Below are 23,463 nucleotides of genomic sequence, written 5' to 3'. Positions count from 1 at the left end.
GGTCAGGCCAAGGAGCCCGGGTGGTTGTGCGGGAAGGAGCCGCACTCTGCTAGGTGTGGGGGCTTCCCACCTGCACTCCCAGGTGAGCTGTGGCCCTGCCACACAGGCCCCTCAACCCTGTGCCTGCCACGCGGCCCTCTGGAGGAGCTTCCGGTTGGGTCTGGGGAGCCCTGCTCAGCCTGGCCCCAGTGGAGTCTCCACAGCAAATCAGCACACAGCAGCAGCGACCACTGTGCGCCTGTGGCCCTGAGAGGCTGCGAGCGCACAACGTCCTGGCTGGAAAGAGGGGAGGCCTGGGGTCCGGGCAGCTCACCGGGCCAGCTGTGCACCCAGTGACATCCTCATCACCGCCCACGCCAAGCACAGCAGAGACCCCGAGCCAAGGGCAGAAGGAGCACACGGTCACCGGAAACCTTTCCTTCCAGCTCTCCGTGCCTGCACCCAGCACTTCGTGTCTAGGGATGAATTTAATCTGCACGGTGACCTCTGAGGTGGGCACCGCCACTGTCCCAGCTCTATAGACACGGAATGTGGCGGGCAGCATGGTTAGGAAGCAGCAAGACTTTGAATGGAGGGGGGTCTGGCTGTGGCTTCCCCTCTTTATTGAATGGTGTCTCCACAGAAAGATCTGTGTCCCAGAACCTGTAAAGATGACCTTATTTGATAAAAGGGTCTTTGCAGATATAATCAGGTCAAGACCTGGCGGTGTGATCATCCTGGGCCGTCAGGCTGGACCACAGCGTCTGATGTGAAGGACAAGCGCCTTTATCAAGAGACGAGAGGCCGGGCGCGGTGGCTCAAGCCTGTAATCCCAGCACTTTGGGAGGCCGAGACGGGCGGATCACGAGGTCAGGAGATCGAGACCATCCTGGCTAACACGGTGAAACCCCGTCTCTACTAAAAATACAAAAAAAACTAGCCGGGCGAGGTGGCGGGCGCCTGTAATCCCAGCTACTCGGGAGGCTGAGGCAGGAGAATGGCGTAAACCCGGGAGGCGGAGCTTGCAGTGAGCTGAGATCTGGCCACTGCACTCCAGTCCGGGCGACAGAGTGAGACTCCGCCTCCAAAAAAAAAGAGACGAGAAAACTCAGGGAGAGCCACATGGAGAGGGGCCGAGGCCATGGGAGGGCCAGGCAGGGATTGGAGGGAGGCAGCCAGAAGCCAAGGAACACCTGGGACACCAGAAGCTGCCAGAGACAAGGAAGACCCCCTTAGGAGCCTCCGGAGGGAGCGCAGCCCTGCCCACAGTTTAATCTGAGGCTTCTGGTCCCCAGAGCTGTAAGGGAATCAGTATCTGTTGTTGAGGCCACCCGGCTTGTTGCGGGAGCCCCAGGACACGTGCCCACTTGGCCACACTGCCCCGGCAGATTGTGGTCGAGTGCCCAGGGTTCCGGCCCCAGCGCCTGCACTCCTGACCACACAGGAGGCTGACGCCCGCCGGGAAGTTTGCACACGGCACCCTCGCTCTTGCCGGATTCCAGTGCTTCCTGCGGTGCTCTGTGCACAGGAGTGCTGCCGGCTTCCATCCCCAGACTCTCAGGGCTAAAAGGTGACATTCAGCAGCAAGCAGGGGCCCTGCTCTCTGCGACAGCATGGTTGAGAGTTGGTGCCGGCCAGACCAGGTGTGTTGGCTCATGCCTGCAATCCCAGCGCTTTGGGAGGCTAAGGTGGGAGGATGGCTTGAGCCCAGGAGTCCAAGGCTACAATAAGCTGTGCTTGCACCACTGCACTCCAGCCTGGGCGAATGTGAGACCATCTCTATAAAATACAATAGAGGGACAGCGAGTCAGTGCCACACGATTGGTCCGTGGTGTGTTTCCTCTGCCCATCAGTGCTACTCCAAGGAACTGAGTGAGCCAATGTGTGCCTGTCTGCTCACTTGCTTAAGACGCAAAGGGTCTTGAAAGCAGGGTCGCACCCAGCATCTTCCCTCCCGCAGGTGCCTGGAGTGTTGGGCTCCTGCCGCCCCAAACCGACGTGACTCGGTGAACACAGGTGAGCACTGGCTGACCGGATCGTGTTTAAAGGAATCCTTTAGGGGAACCACTCTGCAAAGAAAAGAACCCTCAGTAACTCGCTTTTAGTTAAATGTGGACTTCACCTTATCAGGCTTCCGAAGGTAGATTTGCAGGAAGCCCGGGTGGTGGCGTGTGGAGAGGCCTGGGTGCCGGTGGGATTCTCCGCAGGTGCTGCTGGGCTGGGCAGTGGCTCTGGTGGGGAGCGCTGTGGCTCCAGGCCCTGACCCGGCTCCCGCTGGGCTGACTGTGGCAGGGAAGAGCCATTTTTCACAGTAGGTGGGTGGCTTCACAGCGGCCCAAGGCCAGTATGTTCCATGGTTCTTTTCACTGATGGAATCAGCCATCAGCTCAGCCCAGGTGACTTCCGACCTAATCGAAACAAGGTGGGGTCGGTGGACTCAGTTCTCACAAAGAAAGACATGGTGACGTCGGGCGTGGCCGGGTGAGGCAGGGGTGGGGAGAGGCTGACGGCCTCTGCCTCTGCCTCTCCCTCCGCCAGCACCACCCGCCCCAAGCTCATGTGGCCCTTCCGGGCGTCATTTCTTCACTTGGTTGTGCCAAGCAGCAGGGGCGTGGCTGTCCCAGTCCTCACGCCCTGCCCTCCTCGGGCAGCCTGAGCGTCTGCTCCTATGCTCAGAGCACCCTCTGCCAGGCACCCCCCATCCACACCCAAAGGCAGGCCCAGGTGCGTGGCTTGGGTGACGGAGTCTATTTGGGGCGATCCCTGAAAGCCCAGTGGGAAACTGGGGTGGAGGGAGTGGGCAGGGCCAAGCGGCCCTGTGAACGAGCAGCCTGCCTCCAAGGGGAGCCTCGGGTCCTCTCCCCACTGGCTGGTCCTGTTGTGGACATGAGCTCTCAGGTTTCGGACGGGCTGAGCATAGTGGCCGAGGGCGCCCTCAGGCAGGGGCAGGTGGGCTTGGGCCAAAGAGAAACCTGTTCCCCCACAGGGGACATGGCAGACAGCCACCAGGAGCCAGAGTGGAGGGGCCAGGCTGTGCACACACAGACGTTTGCTCAAGCTCACAGCTGGCGTGCAGGAGGGCGCTTTGAACATCTCCAGAGCTGGGATGAGGTTGGAGCTGCCCCTGCCCAGTGAGAATGAATGCCCTGGGGCCGTGTGGGCTCTTGGCCAGGTGGTGCCAGGATATGCCTGGATTTCAGAGTAGGTGATCAGGGCGGCCACCTGCTGGGTGTCTGGACAGGGACCATGGAGCCGGGACGACTGGGCTGCAGCTTCAGTAGCCACACAACATCCAAAAGCAGGGGGCCCTTGAGGACCCAGCCCTGCTCTCCAGGCAGCGGGCACTTGGCCCCAGAGCCCCCCCTTTCTCGGTGTGAGGCCGAGCATCTCCCGAGCCTGGTGCCCACCCGGCCACCTTGGCCTCTGCCCACTCCGTGCCAGCTCTCACTCTGCCACAGGCCCGGCCCCTCTCACTTCCAGCCTGGGCCCCACTGTCGCCCCCCATCATCTCCCTCCCGGGTGACAGCCTTGGGGAGGGTCTCTGGCCTGGGCTCTGATCCCAGGACACGGCCCTTCCTGCTCCTCGGTGGCCTTCCTGGGCCTGCAAGTCCGAGACCACACCCATAGCTGCTGCCCGCTGCTAGTGGGCCTCAGATTTTTCAGAAAGAGGGAAGAGGCTCGGACCTGCCCAGAGCGCTTTCCAAGTGAGGCCATGGTCACGAGCAGTCCAGGGTCCGCTGCCGGGTGAGGGTGGGACTGCAGGCTGGGCAGGGACAGCAGGCAGGGGTCCCTCCCCCGACACGCCCCCCCTGCTGTGCGGGGCTCTGGGGTCCTGCCTTACGGGGGTCCTGTGTCCCCTCAGCGGGGAGCAGGAGATGGCCCGGGGCTCGGGGCTGCCATCTCCACCCTTAGTCTGGGGCTGAGCTGTGGTGGAGCAACTCAGGCACCACATGTTTGTAATTTGGGGACAATTCTGCCTTCCTGTAATTTTATTGTATTTAGTAAATGCGGTTTAATTTTCTTCCTGTGTAGACTTCACAAATAACTACAAATCAAAAAAGAGCTTGCGGGCCCGTCAGGGCAACCATGGCCTCCAAGGAAGGACCCAACACCAGGCCCGAGGCACACACTCATGCCTGCTCTCACTCCCACACCCTGTCACACCTGCACTCACGCCGCACACACAGCCACGCACACCGTGGGCACGCTCACACCCCAGTCACGCACACACACACATCCACACACCTCCCTCTGCTGCTTCCTCCCGCAAGTCCTCGTACCCCCATGTACCCCCACAGGGTCCCCATCAGGGCTGCTCCCCCTGTCCCCCCACCTTGTCATTTCCCACTTCCGTCCCCAGCACCGGCATTCGGCATTTGCCGCGGGCTGAGGGCTGGTGCGACAGAAGCCCTGCCAGCGCCACGAGCTGACGCCCGTGTAAACACGGCTGTTCGGCACACACAGGAGCCGCCTCTGGCCTGCCAGACACTTCCTGCCTGGAGGACCACAGACCTGAGGCCGGCTAGGACGAGAGGACCGCGGCTCACCTGCCATCAACAGGCTCGCAGGGGCCCCTCGCTGCACCCAGGGGGCTGGGGCCAGGCCAACCACCGAGAGAACTCACCATGCATCCCCTGCTAGCCTCCCTGCTCAGGGGCAGCTGGGATGTGGGCAGCCGCCTCCCAGACTCTAGTCAGGGTCCCGGATGTGGGGAAGGCCACCCATCAGGTGAGTGTGTGTGAGACATGGGGACAATGGGGGCACCCCACGGAGACACCAGCTTGTCCTGCCGCGTTCTCCGTGTGCTGGATTGGGGGTGGCTGCAGGTGCGGCTGCTTCCCCTGGGTCATCTGGTTCTCGGGTGGTCACGGCTGTGCGGGTCTGTTCCTCAGCTTCCGGGGGTGCAAGGCAGTGGCAGTGCAGTGGCCCTAGTGGCTTTATGCTCCCGGCACGGCTCCGGGGGGCTGCCGTGGTGACGATGCCTGGTGGGGCAGCACTCTGTGCCTGAGTCTCCCAGGAGGCCCGCCTGGAGTCTGCAGCCCGTCCTGGGTCCTGTGATACCCTTTCCCTGTGTTAAATCCCTTCCTGCTCAGAGTCCTTGGGGCCACTCTGCCCTGCTCAGACCCATCTGTCATGAACCCTTGAGTGAGTGGTGCTGCTGGGGGCTGGTGCCTGGAGGTACTGGGTCACCTGGAGCTGGGAGGGTGGGCAGAGGAAATGCCACATGAGGAAGCTGCAGGGGTCTCCATTCTGGCCACACAAAGTGCCCGAAGTGGATAATGCTTCCGGGGGAGTGGGGGTGACTGGAGGGTTGGAGGGATATCTGGGATGGCTCCCTGGGGGCAGTTCTCTTGTGAGCGTCTGTGGGTGTGAAAATCCCTGTCATGTCACCTTCCGGGATGTCCATTCTACTTCAATGCCAAGTGTAAGTACACAGTGCCTGACTCACACCCTCTGGGTGTCCGCTCCTGTGCTCAGAGCACCCTCCACCAGGCACCCCCCATCCACACCCAAAGGCAGGCCCAGGTGCATGGCTGGGGTGACAGAATCTATTGGGGGCAATCCCTGCAAGTCCAGTGGGAAATCAGGGTGGAGGGAGTGGGCAGGGCCGAGCGGCCGTGTGAACGAGTAGTGTCCTGCCTCCAAGGGGAGCCCCGGGAGATGACCAACTGTGCGAGATCATCTACCTGTTCCTCCAGGTCACAACAAATCCATCATCTACCTGTTCCTCCAGGTCACAACAAATCCATCATCTACCTTTTCCTCCAGGTCACAACAAATCCATCATCTACCTGTTCCTCCAGGTCACAACAAATCCATCCCTCCCCAGCCTGTTTCCAACTTGATTGAAACACCCCTAAACGCTCCACAAAGTGCCTGCGCAGCCCTGGGCCCCAAGAGGCTTGGCCGGGGTGAGCTTCAAGGAGAGCACGCATGTGCACACACACAGACCCACCCACACAGACACGTGCACACTCATGGATCCACACACACACACACGTACACACAAGCTCGTATACACAAACACAAGCACTCACATCACACGTGCACACACACTTGTGCACACAGTAACTCATACGAGTACATGCCTGCATTCACCTGACAACACAAACACGCATGCATACAGCAAACACATATGCGCACACCTGTGCATGCCCATGTGCACACAGCAAATCTCTGTACACAACCAAATCCATAGGTGTGCACGAGAAAACACATACACGGATACACATGCATGTAGTGCACACAGACATACACAATGCACACACACAAGCACACATGCGGGCACACGGAGAGATTTTGGTTCTTTGCTCGTAAATCATTTGTTCACTAATTAAATCACCCATCAGCTCCTCCGACAAGGGTGCCATGGGAGCCTCCTGCATGCCAGGTGAGTTCTGAGTGCTGAAGCTCCCACAGGAAACGGTACGTCCGGGAGCAACAGTCTTGAAGACTATGGATGGCTTCCTTGTCTTGCCCTGGCCAGAGGCGGGGCCCTGGGTTAGCACAAGGCTTTGTCAGATGAAATTCCAAAGTCTCCCCATAAAAGGAGTCACTCCGAGCTAGCATCGCCCACGACATCCTTCCAGGCCTGGCTCCCCTGGGGCACGTGGAGTGGAGCGGGCAGGCGGGTCTGTGCAGCGGACGGGGCACCCTCCCCGTGGCGGGTCTGTGCAGTGGACGGGGCACTCTCCCCGTGTAGGGAAGGTGCTCTGCTCTTCCCACCCTGAGGCTCTGTTCCCCGAATCCGGCCCCCACCACATTCCATGGCACCCAGCTATGCCCCTGCCGCTGTCCTGTTCATCCTTTCACACTTTTGGGGGTTTGGTGGTTTTAGCATGGCCTGTCCCCTCCAGGGATCCACCCACCTGCATGCCAGGGTTTACTTCAGCCTCATCTGGGAAGGGAGCAGCCCTCGGGAGGCCCCTCGAGTACACAGGAAATGAAGAAGAGAGAAAATGAGGCTGAGCTGCTCCGATTGGCCCAAGGGTCCTGAGTCGGAAGATGACAAAGAAACCCCTCCTTAGAGTCTGGACTCTGCTTCCCCAGTCCATGGCCATGTGGCTCAGCAGCTGGCGTGGGGGCACCCAGGAGGATGGGGACCCTCCCCTTCTGGGGACTGAGGGCCGGGAAGCCCACTGAGCACTCAGGGTGTCCTGCTCCGCTCTGGAGAGAGAGTGGCCAGAGCCTGCACCCTGGGTTAGAGGGTGAGGCCGGGGAGCCAGGCAGGTGCCAGGCCAGCTCCTGCTAGGCCACCCTGCGGGCCATACCTGTCTCTCACGTCACTCAGGCCTGGAGCCTCTCCCTGTGCGTCCTCTGCCAGCACATGTGTGAGTGTGTACATCACACACAGATGACACGTGTGCACAGAGAGGTAAGCACACAGAGGGATGTGCACACACACTCACACAACATCGTGTGTTACAACGCCCTCTTACGCCTGGAGGCATCTGGGAAGATGCTTGACTTGTTTGGTTACCCCTTTCTAACTCGCCCATCCCCCAACTGTTCACACCTTGTTGGCCCCCAACCCCAGAGCCTCCAAGTCACCTCCCAGGTGCCACTGTCAGCCCTGATACCTCCTTCCTGGGCAGGGGCTGTGAGGTGATGCCTCCTTCCAGGACAGGGGGCACCATCCGGGCAGTAACATGGGCCACAGTTGCCCCATGACCCTCCCTACACTTTGTTGCTGTCCCAGCCACAGGCCCAGCCCTGACACACAGCAGCTTCTCCGGCCAGCTGTGCAAAAAAGGAACGCGTCCTCCCTGGGCCCACGGCTGTATGGCCACATAGCAGGCGTTCCTCCACAGCTCAGTGGTGTTACCCTGGGATCTGAACATGGCAATGGCCTGGGGCCTGATCGCGAAAAGGGAAAAGCAGTGTTAACAGGGACATCCTCCTGGGGGTTTTAGAATCTCCCCCTTGGAGGGGAGAAGAAGAGGGAGGGAGAACTGCCGGCCCAGCCCCATGAGTGGAGGGTGCACCGAGCCACTGACCTCTGGTCCCTGCCCACCTGGGAGCTCCTCCCTCACAGGCAGTGCCAGTCTGTGGCAGGGGTCAGGCCACCTGTTCTATCTGCCTTTAGTTCATAGCCTGATCAAAAGGTTAATGAGTTCGAAGTTACATTCCTTATCTCATTTTTAAGATTGAATGAGGACTCAAAACCTGCACCTGGACCAGTGACCCTGGGCATTCTCTCTCATTGCACAACTGCAGAAGCTTCTATCTCCCTGCCGGCCTTTTATGAGGTGCAGCCACGGGTCCTTTGCTTTCTTATTCACCGCTGACGTCTGTACTAATGATGACACGCTTTCGAATGCCAGTTCGCTGACTGAAGTACTAGCTACAGGTTTGTTTTTTTGTTCACACCCAGAGAATGTGTCCTGGCAATACGCTCCTGTTGGACGTTATTATGCAGTGATGCTATATGGCAAATGTGCAGGAATGACACACTCACAAGGCAGTGTTTGGCCTCCTGTAAAAAAAAACCCACAGAGACAAATCACTAAGAAAAAAAAAAAGTGGAAGAAAGATGTAAAGGATTCATGCCTTTAATATATAAAGAGTTCTCAGAATAAATAAGCACTTCCCGAATAGGGGCCTATCTTCTGATTTTACCCATGCAAAGGAATCTGTGGCTCCTTCCTTTGTAATAGCTCCCAGGAACCACCCCCTCCTGCCCTTAGTCCAGATTATTTGGGTGTGCTGGACTAAATTCTTCACCTCCAGAGATTAAACATGACACAAACCTGGCCAATGAAGGGCTTCCCTGGGACAGTGGCTGGAACTATCAGGGAAAAGATATGCTTTCTCTGTGGACTGTGAGTTGGTAAGATGTTAGCTACCTGTCTTGGTCTGCTTTGTGCGGCTACCATGAAATACCACAGTCTGGGTAATCTATAATGAACAGAGATGTATTGGGGAAGCTGGGAAGTCCAAAAGCATGGCCCTGGCATCTAGTGAGGGCCTTCTTGCTGTGGCATCCCAAGGTGGAAGGCGGAAGGGCAAGAGAGAGTGAGAAAGTGAGAAAACACACACACACACGGCGGGTGGGGGCAAAGAGAAAGCGCAAGATGGGGCCAAACTTGTCCTTTTATCAGGAATGCACTCTGAGATAATGGCATGAATCCACTTGGGAGGGTCGTGCCCCTATGGCCCAAGCACCTCCCATCGGGCTCCACCTCCCAACACAGCCATGTTGGGGATCAAGCTTCAGACACATGGGCTCTGGGGGACACTTTCAAACCATAGCACCATCTCTGCTACAAACCAGAATGAGCCTGCATGAGAACAAAGCCAAGGCAGGGAAGTAGAACTGAGGGATGCTGCTGGAAAAAAAGGAGAGAACAGATGAACATTGTGTGAGCCTGGGTCTAGCTCAGCCCGAAGCCTGTAGTATCCTGGGCCCTTTAGTTATGTTAACCACCGACTTTCCTTTTAGCTGGAACCAGTTTCAGTTGCATTTCTGCCTCTTACAACCAAGGGAGACTTGACTGAGACCCACTCATAGAAAATGGGGCAGAAAATAGGAACTGACACTCAAAAGAAACACAAATGGCCAATGAACATGAAAAGAAGAACCGCTTTCCATAAGGAAATCCAAGAATTGCACATGATAATAAATGCATGCTATTACGGATTGAACTGTGTCCCCCTCCTGAAAGGTATGTTAGTCCTCACCCCCTGTACCTAAGAACATGGCCTTATTTGGAAATAGGATCGTAGCAGATGTAACTAGTTAGAGTGAGATCATACTGGAGTAGGCTGGGCCCTAAATACAGAACGCCTTGTGTCCTTGTAAGAACAGAGGGAGGCCCCGGGAAAAGCCGGCCCATCTGAAGATGGCGGCAGAGACTGGATGAGGGATCTGTAAGCCAAGGGCTCATGGTGTCCCTGAGAACCTCCAGAAGCTGGAAGAGGCATGAAAGGAATCTCCCCAGGAGACTGAAGAGGGAACATGGCCTTGCCCACACCTTGATTTCAGACATCTGGCTCCAGAACTGTGGGAAGGATACATTTCTGTTGTTTGGAGCTGCCTGGTTTTTCATACTTTGTTATGGCTGCCCTAGGAAACTAATACAGATATTATTTTCCAATTCTGAACTTAGCAAAATATTTTTAAAATGAAAATTCTTACACGTTGGCACAGTTTAAGGTCAGGGGTGCCCCAGCAGTTTGGCAACGTAGATCAAAGGCTTTAAGATACTTTATCCCCTTTCACTTGGTAATTCCATTTTTAAGGCTTTATCTTAGGGAAAAATTTCACATAGGAATTATGAGTTTTGGGAGAGATGCTCACAATAACACTGTTTATAGTAATGGGTAGAAACAACAGATGTCTACAAATAGATATGTTAAATAAATGGGAATGTTATATGTTAAACATGAGATATTAGATATCAAGAATAATGTATTTAAATTATATATGATACATGGAATTCTCTTTCTACGAACAGAAAAAGAGGATGTAAGACTGTTCATATGGGGTACAATCCAATTTATTTTTAAAAAATTTACATCTATTCAACTAGAAAAAAATGCACCAAAATACTAAGTGATGATATCTGAGTGGTAGAATTATGAATTATCTAATTATTTCTTATATGTTAGTATTATTATTTTCATATATTTTTTTATAATAGTCATATATTCCATTTTATCATCAGGAAAAAAAAGTTTTAAAATTCCAAATCCTTTAATGTGCACTAATGTTTTAAACTAAGGTAGAAGAAAAAAAGTCACTGAAAATCCAAGATGTAATAATCATGCCCAACAAAGGCCAGCAAACTTAGTGCATATTTGCTATAATAAAATATTAACCCACTTGTGAGGGTCGTGCCCCTACAACCCAAGCACCTCCCATGAGACCCCAACTCCCAACACAGCCATGCCGGGGGTCAAGCACCTCCCATGAGACCCCATCTCCCAACACAGCCATGTTGGGGGTTAAGCACCTCCCATGAGACCCCATCTCCCAAAACAGCCATGTTGGGGGTCAAGCACCTCCCATGAGATCCCATCTCTCCACACAGCTATGTTGGGGGTCAAGCACCTCCATGAGACCCCATCTCCCAACACAGCCATGTTGGGGGTTAAGCACCTCCCATGAGACCCCATATCCCAAAACAGCCATGTTGGGGGTCAAGCACCTCCCATGAGATCCCATCTCTCCACACAGCTATGTTGGGGGTCAAGCACCTCCCATGAGATCCCATGTCCCCACACAGCTATGTTGGAGGTCAAGTACCTCCCATGAGATTCCGTCTCCCAACACAGCCATGTTGGGGGTCAAGCTTCTGACACATGAGCTTTGGGGGACACTTTCAAACCATAGCACCATCTTTGCTACAAACTGCAATATTTTTAAAATATATATTCATAAAATATACATTCGGTAGCACAGATCCAATTATGGGACATGGCCGGGAGCGGTTGCTCACGCCTGTATCCCAGTACTTTAGGAGGCCCAGACGAGCGGATCACCTGAGGTCAGGAGTTTGAGACCAGCCTGGCCACAATGGGGAAATCCCATCTCTACTAAAAATACAAAAATTAGCCGGGCATGATGGCGCGCCGGTAACCCCAGCACGTTGGGAGGCCGAGGCAGGAGAATCGCTTGAACTCGGGAGGCAGAGGTTGCAGTGAGCCGAGATCATGCCACTACATTCCAGCCTGGGCAACAAGAGTGAAACACCATGTAAAAAAAAAAAAAAAAAGCCAAAAAAATCCCCAGAAAACAATTATGGGACACAGTGTTTCTAAGTGACATCTAGGGGCAAAGCAAACACAGCCGCTTTCTAAAGCCCTCCAGGGCGTGGCGCAGCCACGGAGCTTGCCCCCACTGGGGCGTAGGAATTGGTGATGCTTCTGTCTGCGGACCCCTCCTCCTCCGTCCACTCTGCATTTCTCTTCCGTCCCTGCCACGTGCGATTGCGTGAGTGTGAAGGGACGATGACACAGGGGAACCCAGGGACACCTAAACTCGGGGCTTGCGGGGTAGACCTGGGGACAGAGTGGCCTCCTCCTGGAGGGGAGGAAGGGCAGAAGCCCAGGCCAGGCCTCCGAGGCCCCGAGCTGTGAGACGCGCTCTCCAGGGCCTCACTGCCCCGTGGTCCTGCGAGGCGTGGCGAGCCAGGCCTGCGTGATTGCCCTCCCCGGGCCTGAAGCCTGGCCGCGCGGGGCCAGCGGGGAGCTCGGCCCGGGAAAGAAGGTGGGTGCCCCCGGGGCAGGACCCCGGGACTTTGCTCAGGCCCCACCTCCCCCGCAGCCCCGGGATGTTCCTGGCAGCCCAGCCCTTCTTCCATGGGGGCTGCAAGAGGCTCGGACCCCCCAGGCCTCTCTCTGCCCGGAACCCCTGGGAGTCTGCCGGCCTGTGGAGCCTGCGCCCTTTGGGATGAGATTCCCTGCAGGACCACGTCCGCAGCCACGGACCACCGCCAGTGCAAGAAGTTGTTGCTCTCGCCGGACTGCACCACAACCTCTCAGCCACGCCCCGTGACCTCACCGTGTCCAATCAGGCTCACAGCAGGCAGTCACATGGCCTAGCAGTGGCCAGTCAGGATCGTGTTCACTCCCACTCACCCCGCCCCCAGTGTGGCTAGGTTAGTCACTTGACTCGCTGTGGCCAATCAGGCTCTTGCTCCCGCATGGACTTGCTGGTGGCCAGGACCTAGGATCTGGGAAGCCCCTCGCGGGCAGCCTGCCTGTGGCCTGCTTCTCCCACCCAGGGTCTCCGAGGCGGGTCACTGCTTTTCCGGCAGCCCCCTGTGATGGCTGACTGACGCCACACCCTTCCAGGGAGGGACGGTGTCCCCCAGGACCCCATCAGCGCCTGCGGCGCAGTCAGGAACCCTGACAGTGACGCCAAGAACGACGTTTCCACTTCGTCAGCCCCGATTGAGACCCTGGGGCTCCGTCCCCAGCAAGTGCCCAGAGAGGGGCAGAGCCGACTCCAGCCTGGGCCTCATACACAGGCGCACACACACACACAGACCCGGCACTCCCAGCACACACAGACACCCCCCCACAAACACACTGCCCCCGGTGCACACACACACAGATACACACACAGGCACAGCACCGCAGCACAGACACACACAAACACACCACCCCCAGCGCATACACACAAACACACACACCACCCCCAGTGCACACAGATACACAGCACCCTCAGCGCACACAGAGACACACAGAAACACACACACACACACAGCGCCCTCAGTGCACACACAGACTCCCCTTGGCGCACACACAGATACAGATATACAGACACACACAGAAACAGACACAGACACACAGCACACCCAGCACACACAGACATACACACAGACACAGCACACACTGCCCCCGGTGCACATACACACAGATACACAGACACGCACAGCACTCCAGCATACGCACACACACATCACCCTCAGTGCACACATACACGCTGCCCCAGCGCACAGATACACATAGAAACACACACACACAAACACACCACCCTCAGTACACACACGAAACAGACACACACATCACCCTCAGTGCACGCATACACGCTGCCCCAGCGCACAGATACACATAGAAACACACACACAAACACACCACCCTCAGTACACACACAGACACACACAGCACCCTCAGTGCACGCAGACACACACAGACAACACAGCAAGCACCCCCAGTGCACACACACACACACACACACAGCACCCCTATCGCGCACGCGCGCGCACACACACACACAGACACAGCACCCCTATCGCGCACGCGCGCACACACACACACACACAGACACAGCACCCCTATCGCGCACGCGCGCACACACACACAGACACAGCACCCCTATCGCGCACGCGCACGCGCACACACACACACACAGACACACAGACACAGCACCCCTATCGCGCGCGCGCACACACACACACACAACACAGACACAGCACCCCTATCGCGCACACGCGCGCACACACACACACACACACACACACAGAGACACAGACACAGCACCCCTATCGCGCGCGCGCGCGCACACACACACACACACAGAGACACAGACACAGCACCCCTATCGCGCGCGCGCGCACACACACACACACACACACACAGACACAGCACCCCTATCGCGCGCTGCGCGCGCACACACACACACACACACACACACACAGAGACACAGACACAGCACCCCTATCGCGCGCGCGCGCGCACACACACACACACACACACACACACAGACACAGACACAGCACCCCTATCGCGCGCGCGCGCGCACACACACACACACACACACACAGCACCCTTAGCGCACATACACAGACACACACACAGCCCCACAGGCAGACACACACACCACCCCTAGCACACACAGACCCACACACAGACACACCCGCACATACCACCCCTAGCCTGAAAACACACACATCACTCCTAGTGTGCACATACACAAACCACCCCTGGCACACACGTCTGTCTACCACCGTGTGTGGCAGTGTAGGCGCACATCTGAGGGAGGTGCGCTCCTGGGCTGGAGGGTCTCTGGCTGTGTCTGGCTGCTGGAATCTGGCAGGAGAATGTGTTCACCTGTTCAGGTATGATTAGAATAGGAGAAAGTAACGGGCAGCTGTCACAGCCCCACCCCTGCCCTGCTCCTCCCACAGCTGGTGGTCTTTCCGCTGCTGAGCTGGATCCAAGCCTGGTCTGGAGGGGTGGCTGGGCATGGCTCAGGAGCACCTGTGTTCCCGGTTTTGGGCCCTTCCAGCGGCTGCCTGAAGTGCCAGGCAGGGTGTCAGGACAGCAGCAGGACCCGTCCACCGGGGTGGGGCAGGGGAGAGCATAGTTCCCACTGGGGAAGCATGTCAGGTTCAGGGGAGATGCTCCAAATGGAGGGAAGGAGGTTGTGGGGATAAGAAAGCTGAGGTGTCTCTTGAGAACTCAGAGCTCCTGGGAGCACCTGGTGTAGCCCTCACAGATATGGAGCCCAGGCTAGGTTGCAGGTGGGGTGCCAAGGCCCACCCCACTGCCAGCCTCTTGTGCTAGGCGTCCCTCCGTGCCAGAGGGGCTCGGGTTTCTAAGGATGGGGCAGGGAGCTACTGGGAGGTCCTGTGGCGCTTTTGGTTCTTGCTGAACTATTGGACCTGGCTTAACTTTTTTTTATTGCAGTAAAATACACGTAACATAAAATTTACTATTTTAACCATCTGAAAGCACATAGTTTGGTGACATTAAGTGCATTGGCACTGCTGTGTAACCATCACCACCATCCACCTCCAAACTTTTCCCAAACTGAAACTCTGAACCCATTAAATGCTCACTCCTCCAGCCCCACCACTTCCCACTCTACTTTCTGCCTGTATGGATTTGAGTACTCCAGGGACCTCATACACATGGAACCATACAACATTGGTCCTCTTGGGACCGGCTTTGTTTACTCAGCATGATGTCCTCCAGGTTCCTCTGTGTTGTAGCATGTCTCAGAATTTCCTTCCTTTTCAAGGCTGAGTCATATTCCTTGGTGTGGGACATTCTGTGTCTCCATTCATCTGTTGATGGATGCTTGGGTGTCCCACCTCCTGCTCCTGTGAACTGCCTGTGGGATCACCGTGCCGTTTGAGGAACCACCGACCATTTCCTAAGTGGCTGCACCATTCACATTCCCTTCAACAGTGCACACGGGGTCCAGCTTCTCCACTTCCTTGCAGACACTTGTCATTTCTGTTGTGTTTTGATGGTAGGCATCCCAGTGGGCGGGCGGTGGCATCTCACCGTGGTTTTGTGGACCTGGCATTTTAGAGGGGATGGAGACGAGGCAGTCATGGGGTTCCCAGGGACAGGGTGGTGCCCCACCATCCGGTCTGGCTCACCTGTCCCTACTTCCCCGTCTGTTTGGTGGGCTTCTGACCCCCGCCTCCCCAGCATGGGGAGAATGTGGCCAGAGGGGGAGGAATCTGTCACACTGCCCGGCCATCCTGCCCTGTCCCTGGCACCTTCCAGGAGAGGGACTGACTCCGTGAAGGGTGGATGCCTTCCCTGTTCCAGCGGCTCACTCTCCATAGGCACACCCAGGTAAACCGGTCAGTGAAGAAACACTCCGAACAAGTCAAGGAGCAGGCTCAGCCCTCTGGTTGCCCCAGCAAGCTACTCGTCTTCACCCACACAGGGCCCCAGCACTTCAGGCGGGAGCACCAGAGGCTCTGGGGTGGTTGCCTTTGACCCACTTTCTCAGCCTCACCTAAGAAGAGGACTAGAGGAGCCAGCGGGACAGCTGGCTGGGGCTGGGGCAGGACAGAGCTCTGCCGGGACCTTCAGACCTGCTGGCCTCGGCCTGGTATTGGGCGGGGGCTGGGGCACAGCCCATTCCCTCCACAGTGACCAGGTTGGGTCTGAATGACCCGGTTTGGCTGTCCACACTCCAAAAATGTGCAACAAGGGGCCTCTGGTAGCTTCCTTTTGGGAGGGCGTGGCCCCTGGGTGAGGACTGCTGCGGCCCCTCCTGTGCAGCCTGCAGGAGGCCCATAGTCCGAGGCCTCCAGGGGGCTTCTGCTCCTGGGCGGGGCATCTCCTGACCCTCTCTCTCCCCTTCTCTTACCTGGTTTTAGAGGCAGCGGGTGGGTGAGCAGCCGGTCTAGAGAAGGGCTCAGACAGGTCCTGGGCGTCCCAACAGCAGCCTTGAGGGACACATGCTTGTCCTGCCCCTAACTCCTTGGCATTCTTTATGAGTGGGGGAACCCAGAGGGGTCCCTGGAGGCAGCAGATGGGGGTCCCTGGAGGCAGCAGATGGGGGTCCCTGGAGGCAGCAGATGGGGAGCAGGCTTTGTCAGGGTGAGTCTGGTCTGGGGCTCGAGGCGAAGACAGGGCGAGGAGCCTGGGCTGGCCGCTGGCCGTGTGCTCTCTTGTGTCGTCCCCCCGTCCCGCCCCGCACCCCGCTGTGTGCTCTCCCGTGTTGTCCCCCGCCCCACCCCCTGCTGTGTGGTTCCCATGTCGTCCCCTGCCCCACCCCCTTCTGTGTGCTCTCCCATGTCATCCCCACCCGCGCCCCACTGTGTGCTCTCCCGTGTTGTCCCCCGCCCCACCCCCTGCTGTGTGGTTCCCATGTCGTCCCCTGCCCCACCCCCTTCTGTGTGCTCTCCCATGTCGTCCCCTGCCCCACCCCCTTCTGTGTGCTCTCCCGTGTTGTCCCCCGCCCCACCCCCTGCTGTGTGGTTCCCATGTCGTCCCCTGCCCCACCCCCTTCTGTGTGCTCTCCATGTCATCCCCACCCGCACCCCGCTGTGTGCTCTCCGTGTTGTCCCCCGCCCCACCCCCTTCTGTGTGCTCTCCCATGTCATCCCCACCCGCGCCCCGCTGTGTGCTCTCCCGTGTTGTCCCCCGCCCCACCCCCTGCTGTGTGCTCTCCCATGTTGTCCCCCGCCCCACCCCCTGCTGTGTGGTTCCCATGTCGTCCCCTGCCCCACCCCCTTCTGTGTGCTCTCCCGTGTTGTCCCCCATTCCTGGAGTCCTCTCCCAGCCCCACTGCTTCGTTGGTGTCTGCTGTTCTGGGATTCTCCTCTCCACCCTCCCTTGCCCCTCAGCCCCTGCAATTGAGATGTGCCTGTTCTGCCCATGTCTCAGAGCAGCCTGGCCTGACCTCGCCGGTATTTCAAGGGTGACCATCAGTGTGTGCGCCCTGGGCCTCAGCTTCCTCTCTGTGCCCTGCCCTCTTCGATGCTGGTGTTGGTGGAATCGAGTCTCCCCGAAACTCACATCCCCCAGATGCTCAGAATGTGACCTTATTTGGAAACAGGATCTTTGAAGATATCATCAGTTAAATGAAGATGAAGTCAGACTGGATTCGGGCGGACCCTCATTCCAGTGGCTGCTGTCGTTATAAGGAGGCCGCGGGAAGACGTGGACACGGAGGCAGAGATAGTACCTGGAGAGACGCGTCTACAAGCCACAGGACACCAAGGCTTGCCAGCAGCCACCAGGAGCCTGGTGAGGCCTGGGACAGGTCCTTCCCCACAGCCTGCAGAGGAGCTCGGGCCTGCCAACATGCATTCGGGCTTCTACTTTCCAGAACTGTGGGGGACACGTCTCTGTGGTTTTTAGCCCCCAGTTTGCATTTCAGCAGCTCTAGGAAGCCAGTACAGTCCTGAATTCAATATTGATTTAATCCAAGTTTCATTTTTAACTGCATGGTACATGGCATCTCCTGTTTTTCCCTAAGCCAATCAAGCCTGGTTTAAAAAGAATAAAAAGAACTCCTGAAGACGAGCATGTGGCCCGCTCAGGAATGCAGGGGCAGGGGCAGCAGCAGGAGCAAGGGCAGCAGCAGGGCCCTCTGCGCTGGGGCCCGCCCCAAAGCTGCCCCACCTGCACCTCACACCAACTTCAGGATGCTGGGACCACACACTGCCGCATAAAGAAATGGAGGCCGGGCGCGGTGGCTCACGCCTGTCATCCCAGCACTTTGGGAGGCCGAGGTGGGCAGATCACCTGAGGTTAGGAGTTCAAGACCAGCCTGGCCAACATGGCGAAACCCCATCTCTACTAAAAATACAAAAATTAGCAGGGCGTGGTGGTACGCGCCTGTAGTCCCAGCTACTCGGGAGGCTGAGGCAGGAGAATCACTTGAACCCGGGAGGCGGAGGTTGCAGTGAGCCTGGGTGACAGAGCGATTCTCTGTCTCAGAAAAAAAAGAAAATAGAAATGAAGGCCCAGGCTAATGACATCCCAGCCAGGGGTGCCCAGTAGGGACAGTCGGAGCGGGGCTGTGAGCCGGGTCGAGGAACCCAAAGTCTACCTCTTCCCACTGCCCAGAAGCTGACCAGCCCCAGGCTCCTGAGCCAGCTCCGGCCACCAGCAGTGATCGAAGAAAGAATCTTCCAGCCCTTGTTCCAGAATCAGCCGGGCATCTCCATGGGATCTGCCAGGCATGGACTGAGTGAGAACCTTCCCTGAGGACATGGACTGCTCCAGGAGAGGGAATGATGGAGGTTGGAACATCCATGCCCTCCACCGCTTCCTGTCTTTTAAGGGCTGGAGCTTCTGCTGGATTCCATGTTACAGATCAAATCACATCCTCCATTCTGTGACATCTCACCTCCGCTGTTGGGACATCACCCTGGGAAACCCAGGGTGGCCCGTCCCACCTGAGAAAACTGAAGCAAACCCAGCTAGTTTGAGGATCTGAGACTCCCGTGGTTCCAATCCTGCGGGCCCAGGTCCTGAACCTTCTTGCTGGTTTCAGATCTGCAGTTCATTTGTGTAAAAACGGTTCTGGAAACTTTCTTCCAGGCCTGGGAGTGACTGAGAGATTCCTGGCCCTGAGGAAGAGCTGATTGGACCCTCCTGGTCCAGCTGGTCCCAAGGGGCTCTGCCCAATTTCAAACTGTCACCTTGTTCTCAGTAGTTTTGAAATGAGCTGTGTTTTACAAGAAACACGCACTTATTTTTCCCCATCACACTTTCGTTCTTTCTGGTTTAACAGGGACCACAGTGGAAATGCCAGCGAGCCGGTGGTGTGCTGATGCCACTGGGCCTGGTCCCAAATCACAGCCTCCCTGTAAAGTGTCACTTCAGGGTACTCTGTCATTTTCATTAGCCGATCCCAATGACGTCTGTACTTGCTCATGCCATACGCAGTCCATGTGTTTTCTTTTTAAACAAACAACAATACCACCCAAAACCACAACAGCCAGGTCAAAATGAATGACACCCTTACAGACCACACTGCAGGGGCTGGGGCTGTCCTTAGGGCCCTGTGTCCTGCTCAAAGGCAGGGGCTTCCATGGGTTGCCTTGGCAACCCAGGGACTCAGCTCCCTACTCTTTTTTTCCTTCTTTCTTTCTTTGTTTTTTTTTTTTTTTTTTTTTTTGAGACGGAGTCTCGCTCTGTCACCCAGGCTGGAGTGCAGTGGCGCGATCTCTGCTCACTGCAACCTCCGCCTCCCGGGTTCACGCCATTCTCCTACCTCAGCCTCCTGAGTAGCTGGGACTACAGGTGCCCACCACCACGCCCGGCTAATTTTTTGTATTTTTAGTAGAGACGGGGTTTCACCGGGTTAGCCAGGATGGTCTTGATCTCCTGACCTCGTGATCCCCGCCTCGGCCTCCCAAAGTGCTGGGATTACAGGCATGAGCCACCACTCCCGGCCCTTTGCTCCCTACTCTCTGTAGCTCCCAGACCGTGCATGGCAGCCAGGCCTGCGGGTCCCAGGAGGCGTCTGGGGCCCTCTGCTTAAAGGTCCCTCTCAGTGGCTCTGCCTGTGGCCTCCACAGACCCCTCCTCCACAGGCAGTGCTGGCCCACAGGCACCAGGCCGGGCATCCAGTCTCTATTCCGATGGCTCTCAGACAGCCAGGCTGTCTCAGAGCAAGCTCCTGAAATGTGGAGACAGGGCTCATCGAGTGGCAAATGTTGGCATCGGACCGGGGACGGTGAGAGAGGCTGGGGCTAGATGAGCTGGGTCAGGCGGGGCCACAGTCTCACGCTGAGCTGTGGCGTCTGTTCCACAGGGCCTTGCATGGCATGAAGAGAAAAGGGCCCCGGATGCTGCCGCGCCCCCGCCATGCTGCCGCGCCCCCCCCCATGCTGCCGCGCCCCCCGCCCATGTCATGGCCGCGCCCCCCCCGCCCATGCTGCCGCGCCCCCCCGCCCATGCTGCCGCGCGGGGCTGTTCAGTCGGGACGCTGAACGTTGCCACAGTGGAATTCTAGGCAGACAACTTCAGCTAACGGTTCTGCTTGCCATTTGGTGACCTGGCAGGACACTTCCTACATAAGTCTGGAAAAGGCAGGACGTCTCATCCTGTTTTAATAAGTGAGTAAGAAAACGTCAGCTTTGAAGAGCATTTCTGGTGCTTTTTGTTTTTACCTTTACATACTTACTTTCTTGTTTTCTATGGAACATTTTCTATTAGAAAAAACTGGCTTCATAAGAGAAGGCCTGGCAGTGGAAGGAGCATTTCATCGTGTTCCATAGACGCAGCTGAAATGGACGGAGACCCATCCGGAAGCCGTGGAGAGAGCCAGTGTCTCCTCACCCGCCCCAAGACGGGGGTCCTCCTCTCTCCCCCATGATCCGGGCTTGGCCTCTCTGGGCTGTGAGACGCACAAGTGAAATGCTTCAACCTCGGAGGCCACAGGGACCTTCCACCACAGGCCTCACGCTTGTTCCTGCTACCCGCTTCCCATCCCAGCTCCTTCCTCCTCAGCTTGGCTCCAACAGCCCTGAGTCCCTGCCTCCCTTTCCCTGTCATCCTTGTCTGGTCGTGCCCAGCGCTGTGAAGCCAGGACAGACCACACTGCTCTGCGCACACCACGGGCAGGCAGGCAGGCAGGCACTGGGCAGGTTGCAGATGGATGTGGATGGTGCCGAGGACCCCCACCGGGTCTGGCTTCCCAATCTTGGCCTCTGCTCTTCTTTCTCCTCTGCTGAGAGCCTCTGCTCAGCGTTCAAAGAGGGAAGGTGTGGGTGGCTGCCTCCTGCCCCATGCCCCCCACTCAGCCCCCACCTCTTCCCTCTCCTGGAGCAGTTGGTGTCCTCAGAGAAGGTCCTCGCTCAGTCCATGCCTGGCAAATCCCACGGAGAGGCCCGGAAGCAGTTCCCTCCATGGCCAGCATTCTTTCCTTACTCATCATCTTATGCTGTTACTGTCTCCGTAACTGGAACCGACGGTCCTCGAGAGAAGGTGTCTTGTCCCTCCCACTGTGCCCACAACCCTCACGCAGTGCCTGACACAGAGCAGGGCCTCTCAAGACTTTGAGGACATCTGGAGGATGACTCCGAACTCACCCTCACGTTGCACCGTCTCACCTCTCTCTGGGGGCCTGTCCCTTCCCACGGTGACCTTCGAAGCATGTCTGTCTGTCACCATGTCCCGGCACAGTCTGGCCATGCTCACTCATGTCCACCCGCTGACTCATTGCAGCTGGCACGCTCTTGCAAATGGCAGAAACTCACACATTTTTTGCATGAGTAAATAGTAACCAAAAAAAAAAAAAAAAAAAAAAGATGGTTTACGTGCTCTACACTAGCAGCCAGCACGTCACCTGGAAACACCGAGACGAGAGCCGCCACTCAGACATCTCCGTCTCCCAGGATCCGCGCTCCGTGTGGCCCTGGCAGAGTGCCCAGGATAAAGGGCATGGCCAGCACCTGCGGCCTGCTCTGAGCCCCAGTCCTGGTCCCCGCATCTGGACGAGGCTGTAGCATCCCAGAGGCTTCTGCTCTGCCTCTGGGGACCTTTGCTTCATTTGCAGGTTTCCTTCTTCCTGCAGTGAGGCGGGTGGTTACTCCAGAGCTGCCCGCTCAGCATAGGGCAACCCCCTGCCAGGCTGTCCATGGTGCTCTTCCTAAGTGAGCCCCCCCCGGGGGAACCCCTGGCTCTGTTTGGGGCCTGGCTGACTCTCACTAGGGCTGGCCCCTTCCCGCTCCCCTCCTCCCCTGCCCTCCGACCTCAGCATATGGCTCAGGGACACAAACACCCAAAGGCCTCTTGGGTCCTCAGCCTTGATCTCGGCCACGGCCCTGCTTAAATATCAAGAAAACGCATTGGCCACATAAATAATTCCTCACTAACGGCAGCGACAGAAATTGGAACCAGCAATCCTAGAGGGCTGGAGTGGGGAGGGCCAACTGGCCTGTGAACAGACACATTGCTGCTGCTTTGCTGGCCTTCGTGGTTCATTTAAGCAGCCTGTGGAAGGCCTAGCCTGGAAGTGGGTGCTGTCTGAGATGGGGAGGGGCCCAGTAGGACCCACACAACTGTGGCAGCCACAGAGCCACAGGGAGCCTCAGTGTAGGAGGCGAAGGAGGCAATGCCCTGGGGGCAGACGCTGGGACTGGGCAGTCTCTGACCTGTTCACCGCGGGTTATTGACTTCACCTGTGGACAACTGGGCTATTCTTTGAGGGTGGAGGGGTTTGGGGGCTTTTCTCCTACCTGCCCTTCCCAGGCCAGGGCCGCGGCTTCCTGACCTAGTGCACACGTCTGTCAAGCTCTCCGGATACAATGGAGCAAAATGACCAACGCGATCCCCCAGGTCCCTAAGAAGGATGCCACTGCACTGGTTAATCTGATTTTCTGACACCTAAAGCCACTAGGCTGAAGCCTAAAAAAAAAAAAAAAAACAAAATTTAAAAAGTACAAAACCACCTGAAGCAAAGCCAGGAGCACAGGGAAGGGCCTTAGGCATCAAGAGGGGAGGGTAGGGTCGGGAAGAGGAACCTGTCTGACTCCTGGCTGCACCAGGAGATTCCTTCCTCACTGAGGGCGGCGCTGGGGCCAGCTGCGCACCCATCCCTCTGTAAAAATGCTGCCCCACGCTCCACTCTGTGTTTATCAATTTATTTTGAGAGTTTTATGACACGCTTGTGGCCCACGCTGCAACTGTGAATATTAAACGAACCCATTTCCTGCTGGGGTTTCCAGTCTTAAGGCCTAAAAAACAAGATGAACTCCAGAAACATGGCAATCATAAGGCAGACTGAAGAAATTCCACGTGGAAAGGAAACCTGTTTTCCACAAA

General features: G+C 57.0%; 2 long non-coding RNA genes across 4 annotated transcripts; one reads left to right on the top strand and one right to left on the bottom strand.

The window, feature by feature from the left end:
• Nucleotides 1-1,100: 1,100 nt before the first annotated feature.
• LOC117095854 lies at nt 1,101-10,945 on the top strand. 3 transcript variants are annotated; one of them, XR_004442210.1, is made up of 8 exons: nt 1,110-1,622; nt 1,940-1,995; nt 2,966-3,090; nt 4,012-4,707; nt 4,997-5,124; nt 5,784-6,370; nt 6,837-9,644; nt 9,788-10,943. It is a non-coding gene; the product is annotated as an uncharacterized LOC117095854 (long non-coding RNA). The 3 variants fall into 3 exon arrangements; XR_004442209.1 differs by having other exon boundaries at nt 1,101-1,622; nt 8,126-10,945; XR_004442208.1 differs by lacking the exons at nt 1,110-1,622; nt 1,940-1,995; nt 2,966-3,090; nt 4,012-4,707; nt 4,997-5,124 and adding an exon at nt 5,540-5,678 and having other exon boundaries at nt 6,837-10,941.
• A 4,152-nt stretch (nt 10,946-15,097) lies between these two features.
• Nucleotides 15,098-22,153, bottom strand: LOC117095853. The gene is made up of 3 exons (XR_004442207.1): nt 21,750-22,153; nt 16,544-16,741; nt 15,098-15,735 (listed from the first exon to the last, which is right to left on the bottom strand). It is a non-coding gene; the product is annotated as an uncharacterized LOC117095853 (long non-coding RNA).
• Nucleotides 22,154-23,463: the final 1,310 nt, after the last annotated feature.

The sequence above is a fragment of the Trachypithecus francoisi genome, unplaced genomic scaffold (genome assembly GCF_009764315.1).
Source record: "Trachypithecus francoisi isolate TF-2019V2 unplaced genomic scaffold, Tfra_2.0 Lachesis_group14, whole genome shotgun sequence".
Taxonomy (NCBI): domain Eukaryota; kingdom Metazoa; phylum Chordata; class Mammalia; order Primates; family Cercopithecidae; genus Trachypithecus; species Trachypithecus francoisi.
Note: the sequence above shows the minus strand (reverse complement) of the source record. Positions and strands in the feature narration are given on the sequence as shown.